The 19,086-nt window shown below is 38.4% G+C and overlaps 1 protein-coding gene across 3 annotated transcripts in view; it reads right to left on the bottom strand.

The window, feature by feature from the left end:
* Positions 1 to 716: 716 nt before the first annotated feature.
* The window catches only part of PSPC1 (paraspeckle component 1), an 84,160-nt gene continuing 65,790 nt past the window's right edge, over positions 717 to 19,086 (bottom strand). For all 3 annotated transcript variants that reach the window (XR_010085201.1, XR_010085202.1, XR_010085203.1), the window contains 3 exons: positions 8,925 to 9,033; positions 2,011 to 2,131; positions 717 to 814 (listed from right to left, as the gene is read on the bottom strand). The gene's annotated coding sequence lies outside the window, so the exon portion shown is untranslated. The remainder of the gene's footprint in view (positions 815 to 2,010; positions 2,132 to 8,924; positions 9,034 to 19,086) is intronic.

Below are 19,086 nucleotides of genomic sequence, written 5' to 3'. Positions count from 1 at the left end.
GGAAAGGGAAATAAGCAGAGTGTTATAGAAAGAGACGGAAGCAATGGAATGATGATAAAATAGGCTTATTGGACAAAAATGAGATTATCTGGGTGTGGGCACTGTTGGTTACAAAAGATAGGAGATGAAGAATGTTATAACTACGTTTCATGGGGACAGGAGGAGGGCAAATGGTAAAGGTTTGCCATTTTTGTCTCTTTGTAAACTAATTTTTAAAACGGCAGCATAGGCCAAAATAGGTTTCCCACCAAATGTAAAGTGATCATTATCCGAGCCCAGTGTTCGTGCCAATAATGCATAGAAAAGGGCACATTTTTAGCTGCAGTGCTTCATATATGATCAATCCTATCAGCAGGAGACCAAGACTGCTGACCTGCCAAAATGCCACTATGTATTCCCTCCAACAGTTTGAAACCAGATCTTATGCAAGCATTACCAAGGAAACAGTTGCTAGCCGTCTACAATGTTTCAGGGATCACAGTGTTACCTTACCCCGTGGTCCATTCAGATGGCATTGACAATGTACAAAGGTTTTAAGTTACCTAGGGCCATGAAAACAAAAAGTAATTCCATTGACAAATTTATGGGATTTTCATTTTTATTCAAGTTACATTTATATGGAACAAACGTATACTACAATTTACTACAAACGTATACTACAAAAAAAAAAAAAAATACATTGCTGTTATGAACATTCTTGGATAGCAGAGGAAGTTTTGTTTTTTTGTTAAATATGCTTTAGATTCCTGCCGTTTCCAGCTGAAAGTGTCATCAGAGAGGAAGCGAACACATTTTTCTTCAAATATTTATCTTTCTGTAGGGAGAAAGAAAGAAAAAATAATATGCCCGATTAATATTAATTACAGAACCATCCAAAGTTTAATTTTGTTCACAACAGATTTAACACCAATAAAATGGTGTATTTAAAGGATCAGTATGGGGTCAGGAACACAAATAGAGATGCACTGAATAAATGCATCTCTAAGAGGAAAGTTCAGTCTCTCCATGCAGAGGGTGGAGACTCTGAATGAATGGCAGTGTTGCACACTGCCCCAGGAAGCACCTCTGGTAGCCATCTGAGATGTGGCCACTAGAGGTATCCCTAGGCTGTAATATCAACACTGCCTTTTCTCAGAAAATACATTGTTTATTGAAAAAAGCCATAAGGGACTGATTATACTCACCAGAACAAATACAATAAGTAGTAGTTCTTCTGATGACTATATAGTGTCCTTTTAAGTTAAACTAGTTAAAAGAACACTCCAGGTACCAAAACAAATTCATCTAAATGATTTCAGCCAATCAGTGGCACCCCTGCCTGGTGGCACTCCACGCTTCCCGAATCTGAAATTTCACAAGCCAGATGCGACCAGGGGGAGCCGAGATCGATGCTGGAGTCAACTTCGTGATTAACCCATTCAAAAAACCTTTAAAGGAAATAATGCACACGGGGCCCCTACTAGCACACAAAGAACTTAATTTAGATAAAGTTGTCATGGTGCCTTATGCTGCCTAAACTGTCTATATTTAAAAGCCAGTGAGAATTTTTATGGAACACAAACCTGTATTCCCAACGCTATAGTGTCCCTGTCCCTAGCTCTACATAGGATACACAGCCAGTTTGCAGTAAAAGTAAAATAAATAAATATAGGTTTTACTCATATATTTCCCCAGAGTCGAGGGGGCCTCACACCTCTACCTCCTGCGACTTCACAGATAAGACATGGCCTCTTCCGCAATGGTCCAATCGAATGCTATTCAAACTTCCTTATAGGAAAGCATTGAGTGAAAGCTTTCCTATGGGGCTTCCATCACGTGACCAGTTTTACTTGGTCATTGCAGCGGAAGTGGCTCTGACAGTCAGAAGACGTAGACAAAAATAAAAATATCTGGGCACACACTTATGCCCTAACCCATATTGCAGCCAACATTTTTGCTCAAACAGCCTTTCCTTTCTCAAGCCACAAGAGGTAGACCTAACTGTGCAATGTACAGTAATACTCAACTTACTGCTCAACAGCATTCTTTCTTGAGTCTGTCCACCACATTTCGACTATTTCCCATAGCGTTATACTCTGGCCAGCAGCAGCAGCATCATGAGACAGACTGTACTCAATGGCAACACATGAGCCTTAAAAGAAAGAGAAACATGTTGACTTTGTGAAAATAAATAGCATCAGTTCTGTGTTATTTTCAGAATATTGAGAGGAGGTAGGATGTTATATTTCTTTAGAAGAAGTTTACAATTTGCAAAGATACATGGGAGTTGTTTGCCATTGGCTGGTTTCGAGATCATTTAAAGCAGAGGCAGCCAAAAGCTAGGGCATCTACCTTTCAATACCTCCTCTTGTGTAATACGGACTGTAAATCAAAATAAGTTATTACAATTTGCTTTATTTTCAAACCTGCCAGAAGCACCTATACTCCAGGACTAAATTTGCATCTCTCCAATAAAATGAAGAGTCACAAAATGATAAATGGATAAATTTAGAGAACAACAAAATTAAAACAAGTAGCAGGGCTGTTTGAGCACAGTCAGAGCTTTTGTTATGTGTACTTATGTGTATTTCGGAAATAAAAGAAAAAAAAAAGCAGGGGGAGGGGGCAACAGAAAAAAAAGTGAGCTTGGATTTAAAGGAACACAATAGGGTCAGGAACACAAACATGTATTCCTGACCCTATAGTGTTAAAACCACCATCTAGACCCCATGGCCCCCTCTTGCCTCACTCAATATAGTAAAATCTTACCATTTCAAGTCTGCAGCTGCTGCCTCTGCCCCAGTCTGCTACTGACCTGCCTGCTGACATCATCAGAAGTAGTGGTCTGAGCCAATCACAATGCTTCCCATAAGATTGGCTGAGACGGTCAAGGAGGCAGATCAGGGGCAGAGCCAGCACAAGTCAAACACAGCCCTGGTTAATCAGCATCTCCTCATAGAGATGAATTAAATCTCTATGAGGAAAGTATGTCTGCATGCAGAGGGTGGAGACACTGAAAGGCAGCGCTGCACACTAGGCAGCACTGCCCCCAAAGAGCACCTCTAGTAGCCATCTGAGGAGTGGCCAGTGGAGTAATCACTAGGCTGTAATGTAAACACTGCATTTTCTCAGAAAAAAACGTGTTTACTGCAAAAAGTCTGAAGGGAATGATTATACTCAAAACAACAAATACAATAAGCTGTAGTTGTTCTGGTGACTATAATGTCCCTGTTAAAGTACGCACAACTTACAACAAATTAAAAATTCATACGTTTATGAGAAAAAAAAATATTGTCTGTTTCCTCATCCATGATGGAAAAGCATCTATGCCGATAACAGAGTGACAGGAGACAGCAGGAGAATCATGCTACACGATGACTTTGCACAACTGTCCTGAACATGGCCTGCGTCACTCTTGCTGTTAACCTAATAATCGCACGTTTCCAGGGAAAATCCAGGTGGAAGGCCAAAAAAGGCCTGGATTTTATGCTATGCAACTGCCAAGACAAGACCCTAGATGTTCAGGGACAAAATGCCAGCATTTTCAAAATGAGGGAAATCCCTTGGCAGAAGGAACCTCCGTTGACCTCAATACCAAAAAGGTTTGATCCATACTCAATTTGCACGATAGGGAATGCAAATACAGCGTTAACTGCATAGATTCGAAAGTCAATTCTGATTAAAATAGAACCTAAGCTAGTGAATCTAGCCATTTCTGAGCCTTGGCCACAGCGGTGATAATTTTGTAAATGAGCTTGGCACGTATGTCAGCACTTTCACTGTACTTGACAAAGCACAGTCTAACAAAGCGCATGTTCTCCGCAAAGATTCTTGACAGGCCATCAGTCCAGCAGTTGATCCAGAGGTTCCATCTGCGGGAATCTGGGCTCCGTTCTAACAAGAGCCAACACAACAGAGGTTACATTGGCTTCATCTTTCTTTCCAGTCAGGGGCAGACACTTGGGCAGTATCGAAAAGCCTCCAATGGCCGTTGGTTTTATGATAAATCCTTTATCGACCCACCTTGCTTCCCTAACCAAAGTGGTGGGCAGACTCATGTTAACTGCTCGATTTTATACATTCCAAGGTACCACCATGCATTACAGGATCGTTTTTTCTGCGCTTGACGAATTCCTGGTATCAACAAAGATCCAGATTTAAAAAAAAGAAAAAGGCACAATCATGAGGATTCTGCCTTTCAATCAAGTTCTTGAGCAACCTTTTCTTGGTTCGCAAGAAAGGGGTTGCTGTCCACCCGTTCATCAATCTTAGCCCTCTCAATGTATTCGTTACATATCAACATTTCAAAATGTAGCATATTTTTATTGCCTCCAGGATCTGCTCCTGTTGGAAAACGGGATAGTCAAACTCGACCTGCATGACGCATATCGCACTGCTCCAACTGCTTGATCCTACTGCGCATGGACAATATATCTGCGGTACAATATATAAATAACATGGAAGGCATGAAATTGGTGGTTCTAGCGCACCTTGCGTATGAGTACTGGCAATTCTACCTGGATCACAATTTGTAGGTGCAAACAGAGTATGTCACGGGCATGTCTAATATAGTGGCAGACTGGAACTCCAGACATTTATGAGGCACCATCAATTGGCAAATAAAATGCTCTCTTTTCCTTTAATTAGGATCACTTACGGGTCCTTTGGACATAGATTTGTTTGCGTCTCAATTGAACTCTTAAGTTCCAGCTTTCTTCAGCTGGAGACTGGATTCGAAGATGCTGGCATCAGACGCTTTCCTCCAACTTTTGCCGAACACCTGACATGCTTTTCCTTCTTTCTCCCTGATAACTTGAATTCTACTTCTTGAACTTCTTTGATTCTAGTATCACCTTTCTGGACTGCGTAACTATGGAAATGTCCATAGACTTCCTGAGACTACTCCCTCTATCCTCAGACCTCCTCCAACAGGTGCTTCCATCCCTTTCTGGTTCGGGGAGATCTCATCAGATTTCTAGCCTGGCTCCTCTTCAAAGACCCTGGTTTGTTCCAAACATTCCACAAGTGACTTTTTTGAGGGCAGGAGCTTGGGCTCTGCGAATGGGACGATCCTACTACCAGGCCTGGAATTCATGGGATAGTTGGTGCATGGACCACCATGGGGATACCGTGAATCACATTTTACATTACCTTACACACCTGTTTAACCAAGGGTGGCTTACCGCACGATCAGTCTTTATCAATCGCCAATTTCTGCGGGACATCATGGTTTTGATTGTTTCTGGCAGGTAAAAATATTTTTTCCATCTCCTCTGGTGCATCAGGTTTGTTCAGCCACCTCAAATTAAATATACTCTTCCCTGTGAGACGTGAAGCCTGAGATTCTTGTCTATTTGAATCACAGCCAAATTACCCTGACATCGCTCTCAAACAACTTGCAGCAAAACTAGTCATGCTGTTATGTCTGATATCCTCCAAACAGGTTACAGACGTTTGGGCACTGAATATTGATACGTTCCTTTACCCTTAACAGGGTTTATTTTGTTATATCTAGACGGTCAAAAACTTCTATTGCGGGGGGCGGAGCCAAGCTATCGAACTGAGCGGTCGCATGTCTGCAAAGCTCCGAGAGCCAAACACTATTTACAGCGATATTTATCACTCACACCCGAACATTACGAACCCCAACTGGATCCACCGACGGCCCTCGATACCATGGGCAGAAAAACGAAAAAACAGAAAGCAGACAAGCCGAAAATGGACATGAACATAGGCGACATGTGGCGGCAAGCACATGGCGGCTCACTGTCCAAAATGGCCTCCTATATGGGAGAGAGCTCCGATTTCTCGGACGATCAAGCTCTGGAGCCTGAAATTCATAACCTACCAATACCACGAGACCTACCTCCACCGCAACCACCCGTGGTCCCTAACCCGGATACTGCACCGGTGACGAAAGCCGACATCATGCTGGAGATGCTGGCGGGCCTCCGGAGGGATATCCACACGGATATAGCCACGTTCCGCAAGGACCTGCAAGGCCTAACAAGAGGACTCCAGACGCAGTAGGAACCTCAAGATCAGAGGGGTAGCAGAGGCAGTACCTGATGAGGAGCAACCGCACTTTCTAAGGCGGCTACTCGGCGCACTACTCACCCCAAAACAAGCCAAGTCAATCACAACTGTGGGTCTCTTCCGGATCCCACGACCACTCAAGGCACCCGCCACAGCTCCACGGGATGTGATAGCAAAATTCCAAAGCGGGCAAGACAAGGCAGCGGTGCTGGGCGCACTCAGGGGTAACTCCCCATACAGCTTTGAAGGCTCCTCGCTCTCATTCTATGCCGATCTATCAGGGAGCACCCTCGCCTGGAGGAAATCGCTACAGCCACTCAGAGGTATTGCGAGCTAACAACATTACTTACCGCTGGAAGACCAACCACACACTGGTGGTCCAGAAGGGAGACACCTCCTATCCGATCAGGAACCTTGCCGGAGCAGAGACTATCCTGGAGCCCTTAGGTCTCCCGAGAGAATTCCTCAGCCGCAGAGGACCATCCACGACACATGTCTGGGACCCAGCACACACAGCCCCGTTTGTTCCTCGGAGAACCTCAGCCGATACCTACAAAGCAGCCACCTCATGCACTCCCACAGCTGCTACAAAGGCGGACTAGTCCTCATGCCTTTGACAGAACTCTCCACCATACCGGCTATAGACCTACCAGGTCCACTTTGACGCCCACCCCCCTACACACGACATTACATGGGAACCCAGGGGACACTTTAGCTACCTGCACCCCTTAGGGAGCTACACGTGAACACGAATAGCCCGCTCCTACCTACTTAGCTACTGGAACTTCCCCACGCAAGACAAGCCATGCTCTCGAGTGCCAACGACACTGACTTAGACTAGTATGAAGGGCAAACTAACCATCTGCTAACCTGCTCACGGTCTGACACCCATCCCCAGACAGCAGCATGTGCACTGACATTACCTAGATGCGGGTCCCACGACCAGATGCAGATGCAATAGGACACCTCCTTATGCCGGCACTAGTACAAGACATGTATGTGCACCCACATGACCAACTAGTTTATCTACCCGCCTGTCACACACTACTCCATCTCTCCCCAGTTAACACTCATTTCCCAGCCCAGAGAGTTGGACTAAAACGGTCTACACAACTCACTAGCATCCACGTGGCCCATACATCCAGCAATCTATGGCCCTCACATACTTTATAGGGATATGTGTAGCAACGTCGAATTAAATGGTAACCTAAACTACATTACCCACCAAAGCCGGTCAATCATCGACTGTTCTTATCCCCCTGTATTAAACACACACAATAGAGCAATGTTATTATGCCATGCAACTGTTTGTGCATGCCTTTGCTTAGACCACACCAGCTGATGTGGCGATGTCTGATATCGGCATTACACAAACTAAAGAACTTATGAGATGGAAGGAGGGCACGCAGTAATCTCCCACAGCAAAGTCAGGTATTGAATAGCAACTAATCCCCTTATGTATATGCCCTGACCAACATCATACTGCTGATTGACCCCCCCTACCTATAAAGTGGGGGCAGGATTAGCCGGCAGTAACTTACAGCAATCTATTGTGTATGTTTCACCAGTTATGATTTGTTTTGTTTATGTTATTCGTGTTTATCTCTGCCTGTAATATAACCGACCGGACCGTATTGCCTTTCTGTGCCATAAGCATAGTAGATAGGCTCTCAGGAGCTATACCGGCTGCTCATGAGGTTAAGCTTGTTAACTTACATAAAAAAAAAATGTATAAAAATACATGCCACTAACTAATCCACACGCAACTGCATGAATACACTGTTGTGGCATCCTGACGAAGCTATTGTTGCTACCCAATGCAGTTACTACAACTGATCTATACTCGATTGTACATATTTACCTGGCTTATTATGTGTCTTTTTAAAAACAAAAATGTGCGAACCCTTAATGCCACTGTTTATCCTATGTTTAACTACGAATGCACGCTGTTGTGGCGTAAGACTACGCTTTGTAATCACCTGCACGACAAAAATAAAGAATATAAAAAAAAACAAAAAAACTTCTATTGCATCGATTGTCTACCCTTCTTTCCCTCAACTTAAAATCATGTCCAGTCTCCTGTATTAAGGAATATGAATCCTAATTGCCCTGTGTTTACGATCACCATAGCCTGCTGGGTGAAATGTATTAGGACTATGGCTGGCATACACACTTCAGTTTTTGGAGCACATTCTACAAGAGGTGCCATTGCTTCCAAGGTCTTTTCCTTGGTTTGCAAGGAATATATCACACACACACTATTCTGTAACAGTAGATTGGCATATACATACATACACATATACATACATACATACATACACATATACATACATACATACATACATACATATATGTTCTATTCCGGTGAAGATGAATACATCTTACAAACTTGTTCTTGTTGGATTTCCTCTCAACACCGTAGGTTATTGTTATTATGTTTTGTTTACATTTTGTCTTTGTTTTATTATTTAGCAGAATCAAGAAAGAAGAGGTTATAGGTTGTGGGATGTTATTATTTGCAATTTTATGTTATGTTTAACGCATGCTAAGGTAATTGTTAATTTGGGATTTCCTCCCCCACATTTTGCAATTGTCATTACTACCAAGTCAATAATAGAATAAACATTGACTATTCAAAATGATATACATTACAGCAACCAATCCAGTTAAACTACATAAATTTAGCATCACTATAGTGAGTTTTTTTCTAAACACTATGGATTGTGCATATATGTGTGCCAGGGGTGGCCAGGCGCAACCTAACATACGGCATAAGTGTGCCTCTTTCCCCGATTTGACCCACAGTATTTAATATGTTTATGCTGGCTCCGGATATAAAAGTAGATCTGCATAGCCTGTTTATTATTAGAGCATAAAATTAGTACTTTGTACATTTTTAAGGTTTTTACCTGAAAACAATGAGTGAACATTTGGGGTCAGAGTCTCTTCTGTCGTAAAACCTTGGCCTCTGATGTAGTCGTGCTCACATTATCCACCACTGAATACGGGGAGGCACTCCTAAAACAAAAAAATATATACAATCAATTAGCATAGCACTTACTAAAAATGTTAATAGATGTGTTAGGGTGACAAAGAACTGTACATATCTAGCCTAAATGAGTAGTATTGAGCAAATATACTACTTACATATTCTGAGTGAGAACCTGTCCTTGACACAAACATAAGATGCACTTGGGCATCACGCTCACAAAGTAATTGATTTTTTTTTTTTTTAAAGTCAAAGTATAGTGCTTGATATCTGGGGCACTTTACATGACATGACTACACACATTCAGCACTATTAACCATATTCCTCATACCCTACTGGATAAATCATACTGTATGCATATTTTGAGACATTTATTTGTGAATAGGGAACCTACAGCCAGCTCTCCCTAGAGAAAGGAGAAGGTCCTAGGTTTAAGACATGGAAACTGCAAGAAAAGAAATAGGCGAGAAGACTGAGGGCTTAAAATTGCTTTCAGTGGCTAGTCAAACAAAAATTCTAGTCGTTTGGAAAAAGTAGTACCTTGTGTTTATTTTCCTGTACATATAATTAGCATCCTAAAGGAGGTGACTGACTGCTCAGAGTTCTGTCCTGTGTCCACCCACTATATTCAAGAAATCCTGTGTGCCTCGAAGAGTATATATTAACTAGATCTCTATTACAGTTGAGAAGTTTCAAATCTGTTTCTGTACAAAATCAAAATAGATGACTCCTAGTAACCAAAATGAATAATACAAGAGTATTATATAGACGCACACTTATAGAAGTCCTACATTTGCTTGAATAGCAAAGCCATAAAGAACATCAGTTATATCTACTCATGGAACCCTCCTACTTCTTGTAGGGTCGGACTCCGCTCAGAAAAGAGTGGAGTCTTGGATTTTGGGTGGACAAGTATGCAGAACTAAATCCACATTTGGCCTTTGAGGCACATCATTTGTCAATATTAGAGTCTCCTAGGCAATTTTGGACCATTCCCAGACATGCCTTATGGCATATAACTGGAATTTGTTTAACAAGTAGATGTATTTGATTATACAGAGGCAGGTGCAATTACTTACAATATAGAACAGTGTTATAACAAACTGCTGAACATTTTGGAAAACTTTGAGATTACAAGGGTAATAAACTGTAAAGTCAAAAATGTGTACCATAATATATTATCAGATTTTGTTAAAGTAGGGTTATGACTACAACCCCAAAATAAAAATGTATTTAGTTTTTTGAGCTACACGCACACTGCAATTCAGGAACGAACAGTACAATTTTGTGTTCTAAAAAACACTACTATATATACAAAGATTGCAGGCTCCAGAATGTAATTGCCATACGTTAGATAGAGGTGCATAAAAAATAAAATAAAAAAATCTGTATAAACGCTCTGTTTACACAGTGCATAAACAGAAGAAACTTTGATTCTATGCACTTGTATACAATATCATGCTCATATAGAATGTTCTTTTAGTAAGGAGTTCATTTTAAATAAAGCAGCTATTATGGTCTGTTTATTTCCAGGTATAATAATCTAAGCTTTACATGTACCTCCTTTGTCAACAGTTGACTGGAAAAAGCTACAAACATTGTATAATGATTGTAAAGATCAATGACAAATTAAACATATTCAATTAGACAATACATGAATGCAAATATCAATGTGTGTTTAAAAGGAGACAAGCAGCACCAAAGCCAGTACAGTTTGACAGTGGTTATGGAGCAAAGAGTGTTTTCGGTGCTGACCATATTTTTTTTCAAACTGTCGAAGGGGCTGAACAAATACAAAGGTTCTTCCAACAAGATTATCTGTACAAATCTGTCCCAATTTGGGCAGCAACAAATGCTCTTTATGTATTTTGAAGGAGTGACATTCCTTACAAAAGCAGAGTAGGCAGGTTTTGGGTGACAGAGGAGACCGTGATTGCACCAAAACAGCTTGTACTAGAATTAATACAATAAGCTGTAGAATTATGGTGTGTAGAGGATCCCTCTAAGCACTGCTGTTGTAGGAAACTTTTTGAAATGTAAGTCTGCTAAATCTATTTCTGTATACTTGTACCAAGTAAATAAATAAAATAAAAAAAATTGTAGGGAAAATACTAAATTGAAGTATTAACGTTATTTCGATAAATAATGATCAGATGTTCACGTTCTGTTTTGCTATTTTTAAAATGCCAACAATTTCCGCAGTACTGTACTAAAGGAAACTTGATTAAAAAATAATAATAATAATAAAAAAAAAAAAAAAAAAATCATCAATACAGATGCAGGAGGATATGACTTGTGTTTTATTATGGGAAAGCATTTCTGTATTTGAATGACTTGGCTAATTAAAAAAAATTGTTACATATACACACACACACAAAATGTTTCAAGTTATATTAAAGTCTATATTATTTTAAATTCCCTTTTAAATATACTCCATTCTTACAGGAAGACTGCAAATGGGAATAAGATACGATATTACACTACCCCCCCCCCCCCCCCCATGTTTCTTATCCTGCAAGTATGATGCTCTGTGAAAATCGCTACTGAGAAGAGAAGCAACAGTAGCCGGGACCAGCAAGAGATTATGGTCCAAATAATTTCTCTATCACCATCTACATTGACAAATCTTCCAAATTTAAAGGGACAATGAAATCATCATAACTTCATAGATTGTCTGTCACAGGTATAATTGTACATTGTTTACATTAACAGTATTATACTATTTCACACATGCCACATTGAGCCTTATTGAAGGAATATTATCTTTCAAACAAGGACAACAAAATCGCCAGTTTATCTTTTCTGGCAGATTAAGTGTTAGGAGTTCTGGCTCCAAGACATACTCACATCAGGCTAGAATTACAAAAAACAAATATGAACACTTTGTTGGACCGATATAAATGTCAAATTGGACGGAGTACACACAAAAATAAAGTAGAATCGTGGGCAGGGCTAGGAAAACCGAACAGATTCCAGGTTGCTCGGCGTACCTTTTTATAGCAGTTTCAGGGCTGCTGAACAATCTTGCTAAGATGACGCATACATTTGAAGGAAAGAGCATCTAGGACAGTTTGAATACATATTTATAAAAAGCTACTTGAAAGCTAGAAATATTTTAAAATGTGAAAAAATACAGAGGATTGATTAAATGCTAAGAAAACGATCAATTTATCCCTAATCAGCTAGAAGGGAAATTAAAAAAAACAAAACACCACATATATAAATACTTGTTGCCATAGTAAAATGCTAGTTGCAGTGACAAATGTACTTGCATTTTATTTTGTATGTGGAACACTGGTTCAACAAAAGCCACGTTACTAGATTTTCGAGAAAGAGAACGGTTATTTTCTTCTTATAATTTTACTGAATCACAAAATGTTTTCTTAGACGATGAAAAACGGTTTGATATCAGATTCCATACAGGTATATATTAATGTCTAAACCAAGAAATATTTGTTAAAAAAAAGTCCTACAAGGAACATTCAATGGAAGAAAAAACAAAAAAAAAAAAAAAAAAAGGCTGAATTGTAGAAAACGTGCAAGCAATTCTTTTAGCACATTTTCTTTGGGGTCAATAAAAAAGCTGCAAATACCCGCCCTTCCCCTTTTCCCTGGCAAATACTTTCTCTGTGCCGACGGATTAACCAGTGGCTTTCCATTAAGAAGCACGCAGACCAGCCACATGTGGGCATGGCTGTCCAATCACAGACTTCTCAATAAGCTCTGTTACAAGTCAGAGAATTTTAAAGGTCAGTGTGCTCAGGACAAGCACCTGCCACTTCCCTTTAGCTCTGTTGGTCAGAAAAATCTTTCCAAACTGGGGTACTTGATGTGTTCAGAGTGTTGCTTTATTATATACATACTGAAAAAAAATATATACAAACATCTATTATAGAACACAGTACAATTTTCTACATAATCATTGAGGTGCCAAAATAAAATGAGGAAATCTACAGGCTCACCCCCGTAAAGGGGTAAATTAAAAATAATAGTACAAAAAATAAAAATTATTTACCTAACAAAGCAGCACACAAAATATTTTTATCTTGCAGACTGTGTTATCATTAGCTGCATATAAGAACTGTTTACATCCGCAATTTCTATATGGTTTAAGGATGTTGTAAAAAGTAAATAAGGACAATCTCACAGTAGAATCCAACAGAGTAAGAACAGATAAAACAGAATGCGAAAAAAAAAATGAAATTAAAAGCTTGCAAGTGCAAAAATATATTTTATCCTAAACTTCAATGATATCTGAAAACCAAATCCACATCTGATCCCTTTTAAAAGTCCCCGGTGTAATGAGCAGAATTCTAGTGAAATTATACGTAGATTTAAATGAACTACAAATAGTTTAAGACATACAAAATATATTAAGAGTGCAAGGCAAGTAAAAAAAAAATAGAAAAAAAAAAAATCCATTTGCAAATTATATTTAGTGCTGCGGAATTTGTTGGCATTATAATGAAATGTGTTGGCATTACAACTATATCATTTTACATTTCCTATATATCATCCATATTGTAAGACCATCGAGCCTAAATCGAAGTGCAGGTTTTAGACGTGAATTAACTTTTTCACTGAATTTATAATGACTGCCTGGGCCTCATCTTAAATACCTTATACATATTCAAATTAGGATCATTTAAATAAAGCTTAACAAAAATCCCATAATGTAAAGCTTTACAAATCCCATAATGTAGTCATCCTATGTCTGATTTAAAGTCTCTTAGGTGAGACTCTCTTTCTACTGGAAAGGAACAGCTGGATGTCTTTTAAACATCACTAGACCAAAAACCTCACGTTGTAGTTTATTATTTTCTTTATGTGAAACACTGTGTATGGCTCCTCTTCTGGGGAATTAGCCAAGACAATCACAAAATGATCTACTAAGGCCTACCGGGTATGTTCAGTGGTTTTAGGTCATGCTTACACCATCTATTAGAGTTCTATCAACGTCTGCACCTAAGCCGTTTTTTTCAGTTAGGTTTATCCATTTTATGCCTTCGTAATCAAGTAATTTTGTTAACTCGTTAATTGTGTTCCTAGCTTCCTTGTATTGCTTCTTGGTGTATGTTTGGCATTGGCACCAAAAAGAATCTGTACCGCAAGGCAGTCATCGTCTATTTTATATTATCATTCTCAAACATCCCTGCATATACAACATTTTGTATATATAGTTATGAACTATGAATTTTGTTAGAGAAAATCAATCTATTTGCCTGATATTTGTCCTTATCCAAAAGCATTTAAGGACATTTAAAAAAATAAATAAAATATATACAATATAAAAAATAAAAAAGGTAAAGTTTCGTTATAAATCTCTCAAGAACACCACCAAATTGAGTTTTTGAATTGTCCATGGCCTAGTATTAGAATGCAAAGTTAGGATGCAGTCAAAATGTTATGGGTTATTGACCCAACCTTTCCTTGATTATGTGATCTTAAACTACAAAACACAATGATTGGCTTACATAAAGATGAAATTATTCTGTTCATACCGTTGGGGAAAGAACTATGACCAAACATTGTATCTTTAGTTCCTGGCAGCCTTTTGCTACCTGTACAAGTATATTAAGAACATTATAGCATAGTATAAAGATCATGTCAAACTTTCCAATTTCAAGGCTATGAATGTAAAAAGGGCAAGACTGTTGGTTAAGGTTACATTTGTTAAAAGGAACAAAAGGAAGATGTGCATTAATACAATGCACAAGATTATAGAAAATGTACTTACCCACCATAAAACTTGCTGCAAACAATTCTTGTGTTATACTTCAGGCAGTTTAGAATTGTAAATCCTAGAATCACCAACTACGGGAAAAAACATTAAAAGCAGGAGGCAAGATCATATCATATGAATTCCCACTACTTGGCTGAAATCTAAGTAGAGTTGTTGATTTCAGGACAATTAGGTTTGGAATTTAATACAAAATTCATGACAGGTTTAGAGAGGCACATTTTATTTTACAATATACAAGGCTAAATGAAACGTAATCATATACTTGAATTTGCTGCAGTTTTACTGAGGGACTGTGTAACGTTGTGTCCCACAGATGGTGAATTTTAGAAGCAACATACAAGTTCATTCACTATGTAGCCTTCCATCAGCCCTAACCAGGTTAGTTTAAAATAAATACTTGCGTTTAAATATTAAAGCATAATTTCAGCTGTTTGTCCATTTTAAATCCCTGTTAACAGAAAGCTAAAAACAATGTTAAGTATGTAATACTTTGAATTGTAAGTATTGCATTTTGGTGTTAACAACAATGGATCTACATTTAATGTAATACAGTGTTAAGTTAAGTTCGAGGTGAAAATGTAATCACCAGAAATGATTGAAATACACTGCAGTCATTCAGGGTACATATTTGTGTGGATTTTTACCGTGGATCTATTCCCAATATTATGGCTACTAATTGAATGTGATCAATGTATTATGCTGAAATTTTTTTTTGGAACAGAGACATTCTAGAACAGCTCCATTTTCTTTTGAAACAAAATACACAAGATTACTTCTAAGGCTAATATATTGGAATTAATGTTCCAAAATTTTTATATGTAGCCCATCAGGTACATCAATAAGAAAATAGATCAGACTTAACATTGGAGTCTAATGAGAGACATTGAGAATTGCTGTTTATATAAAGTGATTTCAACAGCAATTTCAAAGTTTAAACCAATATAAACAAGGTTCAAGTCAATTCTGGTTTCTGTTTGGCAATTGTGACGAATTTGAAATTTACTTTGAATTCCCTACAATTCTCACTTTAGTGAATAACCCTGTCCATCATTTATCTGCAAACATAATTGAGATCTGTGAATGTAGTTTAACTTTGATCTGGTTTAAAAAAAAAAAATAAATAAAAAAAATTGAGTTTTAACATCAGAAGAAATTTTTTTTTTTTTCAAAAAACAGATGTACAATTTACACATCAGATTGAACTGAACACTGAATTAAAAGTTATTAACTGCTGTAGTGGACACGGGTGTTGTGTAAGCACTACACACAAATCAAAGAAATTCATGAGATGAGTAAATAAGGTTAACATTACAAAATATTTGATGAAAAATACAATTGTAAATCATCTGAGAAAGCGTAAATGAACATTAATATAAACACACAATGTATAATGTTTAACCTTCAAAGCTAGTGTGTGGGTTGTGCTATGCATAGCATTATTACCTTCTATAGATGCAGTATTTTTTTTTTATTGTTGCAAAGATAGGCATATATGTCAAAATTATAGAAAACTATAAATAAATACCTATTTTGTAATGTATTGTATACAGATAATTCATAAAAATTTCAAGTTCTGTTTAACCCCTTAAGGACACATGACGTGTGTGACACGTCATGATTCCCTTTTATTCCAGAAGTTTGGTCCTTAAGGGGTTAAAGAGATTGTGCTGCAACAGACTTCCTGACAAGGAAGAGGTTCCGTTAATCAGGAATCTCTCAATCTGGTTTAATCTTTTCCATAAACCCCTATCCAGAATAGGCCAATAGGTATGCCTCGTTTCCACTGAGCGGATCGGTACGGTTCGCTATTTTCGGTGTTTCCATTATGAAAGTGGCCCATATAAGCGAACCGTACCGATCCATTCAGGGTCCTGCTTCAGATGTAGGGCTATAGGAAATGGAACGGTTCGGTTAGGGTGGAGCTACTAGACAACCCATTGATTGGTGGACAGGAAGAGCATTTTTTTCAAAACCCGGCATGGCCCCTGAAGGTCTGGCTTGCAGTGGAAACGCTCACCAGAATGGGCTGGACCATTCTAAACCTTCCAAACTGTACCGACCCGCTCAGTGGAAACGAGGCAGTAGTTTACCATCAAGCCACTATTCTGCTCATCACATTGGATGAGTGAAACTGCTCCGTAACGGATGGCAGACATCAGTTCATACACAGCCTAGTTCATATTTTTGTGAACTGGTCTGTACGCAGAGATGTGCCAGACTGCCGACTAGGAATCGTCTCTCTGGAGAGGAGAGATTATTCTACCTGAGCATGCACAAGTTAGAAGTAAAAGACACAAAACACGCAGAGGGCTTGTTTATAGCTGCAGTCATGTATAAGCCTCTCTCGTCAATCTAAGCCACTTATCTGAGGTTAAATATAACCATTTATAATTCATGTGAGAAGATCTGCAACTAACTGGAAATTCGAGACTAGACATGACCCCATCAACCATTTCATGGATTATGAAGACAATGCTCACAAAACTCACCTTCCACTTGCAGAAAATCCCCATGGACCTGCTGTTTGTTCACAGAGGTCCTCTATAACTAGATAACACTTAGACCTTTAAGTTAATCCCAGCCATTTCATAATCTAATGATAAATTGTAGAGTGTTCTACCCCATCTGCACTAACAGCAGATTTGAACACAGTGGTTTCAGTCAAGATTTTTTAAAAGATATTCAACTAGTTTTATTTATACATCTACATAATAGCTGTATGTAGTAAATAAAGTTCTGGATAAGAGCAGCATTTTCTTTTCTTTAGTGGTCTGATGTTTTTGAGAGAACATAATGGAATAAACATATCCCCCCCACCCCGAAAGCCATTCAAAATGAAATATATGTAAAACTTACAAACTCCATATGACACGGTCTTTATAATACCTGTATCCTGCGCTATTATAGTAGATTTAATTAGAGCAATGTGGCAGAACATCTGGCCATAGGGAATCTGGGAAGAATGTTCCAACATCTCATCAGGCAAGCAGACCTCTACTCCAGAAATATAAGATTGGATAGTAAAAGAACGCAGACAAAAATATTTGTAAGGGAAAGGAAAAAAAACAAACAACAAAATGAGGTCTAGAATAAGCTGTCAATGTTACCATTACATCCACATATTGCAGAATACGTTTTACACACACTTTGGAAAATGATCGTTACACTTGTCCCTTACCTATTTTCTCTATATATATGCACACACATATTTGCTGTAGTACTTTAGGTTTGCAATAGGTACAGTATATGGAGGTTCTTTTACTTCCAGAAGAGTGCTCCTATAGTTCAAACTTTAATATTATATTTTTAAAGAGCACTATTAATATCTCCAACGTTCAATTTATTTACTGTGATATGAGGCTGGTATACTCAAGAGTTTCTTGAATATGAATGCTATATTCTAGTGATGTGTTTATTCGCTAAAACCCCTATATACATTTTTCTTTCTGTATCGTATTACAAAGTGCATCAATTAAAGAATGGAAAAAAAAAAAAACCCTAAATTACTAACTTTACTATACTTAAGTTATTAGTTTTAAAAAAACAAAAAAACATTTTATTTAAAATGTGGGCTGAAATTCCCTCGCCAATTACTTGACTGGTACAAGATTATGACGAAATTTTGTAAACACATAACATTGCAGTTAAAGGAACACTATGGTCACCTAAATTACTTTAGCTAAATAAAGCAGTTTTAGTGTATAGATCATTCCCCTGCAATTTCACTGCTCAATTCACTGTCATTTAGGAGTTAAATCCCTTTGTTTCTGTTTATGCAGCCCTAGCCACACCTCTCCTGGCTATGATTGACAGAGCCTGCATGAAAAAAAAAAAACTGGTTTCACTTTCAAACAGATGTAATTTACCTTAAATAGTTGTATCTCAATCCTAACTATAAGATAAGATAAGGCCAGGGACTAATGAAAGGATTTAGAAAATTGGGCAGACCAGATGGGCCAAATGGTTCTTATCTGCCGTCACATTTTATGTTTCTATGTTTCTCTAAATTGAACTTTAATCACATACAGGAGGCTCTTGCATGGTCTAGCAAGCTATTAACATAGCAGGGGATAAGAAAATCTTAATTAAACAGAACTTGCAATAAAGAAAGACTAAATAGGGCTCTCTTTACAGGAAGTGTTTATGGAAGGCTGTGCAAGTCACATGCAGGGAGGTGTGACTAGGGTTCATAAACAAAGGGATTTAACTCCTAAATGGCAGAGGATTGAGCAGTGAGGCTGCAGGGGCATGTTCTATACACCAAAACTGCTTCATTAAGCTAAAGTTGTTCAGGTGACTATAGTGTCCCTTTAAGCAACAGTCAAAGAGAAAGCCATTG

The sequence above is a fragment of the Pelobates fuscus genome, chromosome 1, assembly GCF_036172605.1.
Source record: "Pelobates fuscus isolate aPelFus1 chromosome 1, aPelFus1.pri, whole genome shotgun sequence".
Taxonomy (NCBI): domain Eukaryota; kingdom Metazoa; phylum Chordata; class Amphibia; order Anura; family Pelobatidae; genus Pelobates; species Pelobates fuscus.
The sequence above is the reverse complement of the archived record's forward strand: the minus strand, read 5'-3'. Positions and strand labels throughout refer to the sequence as shown.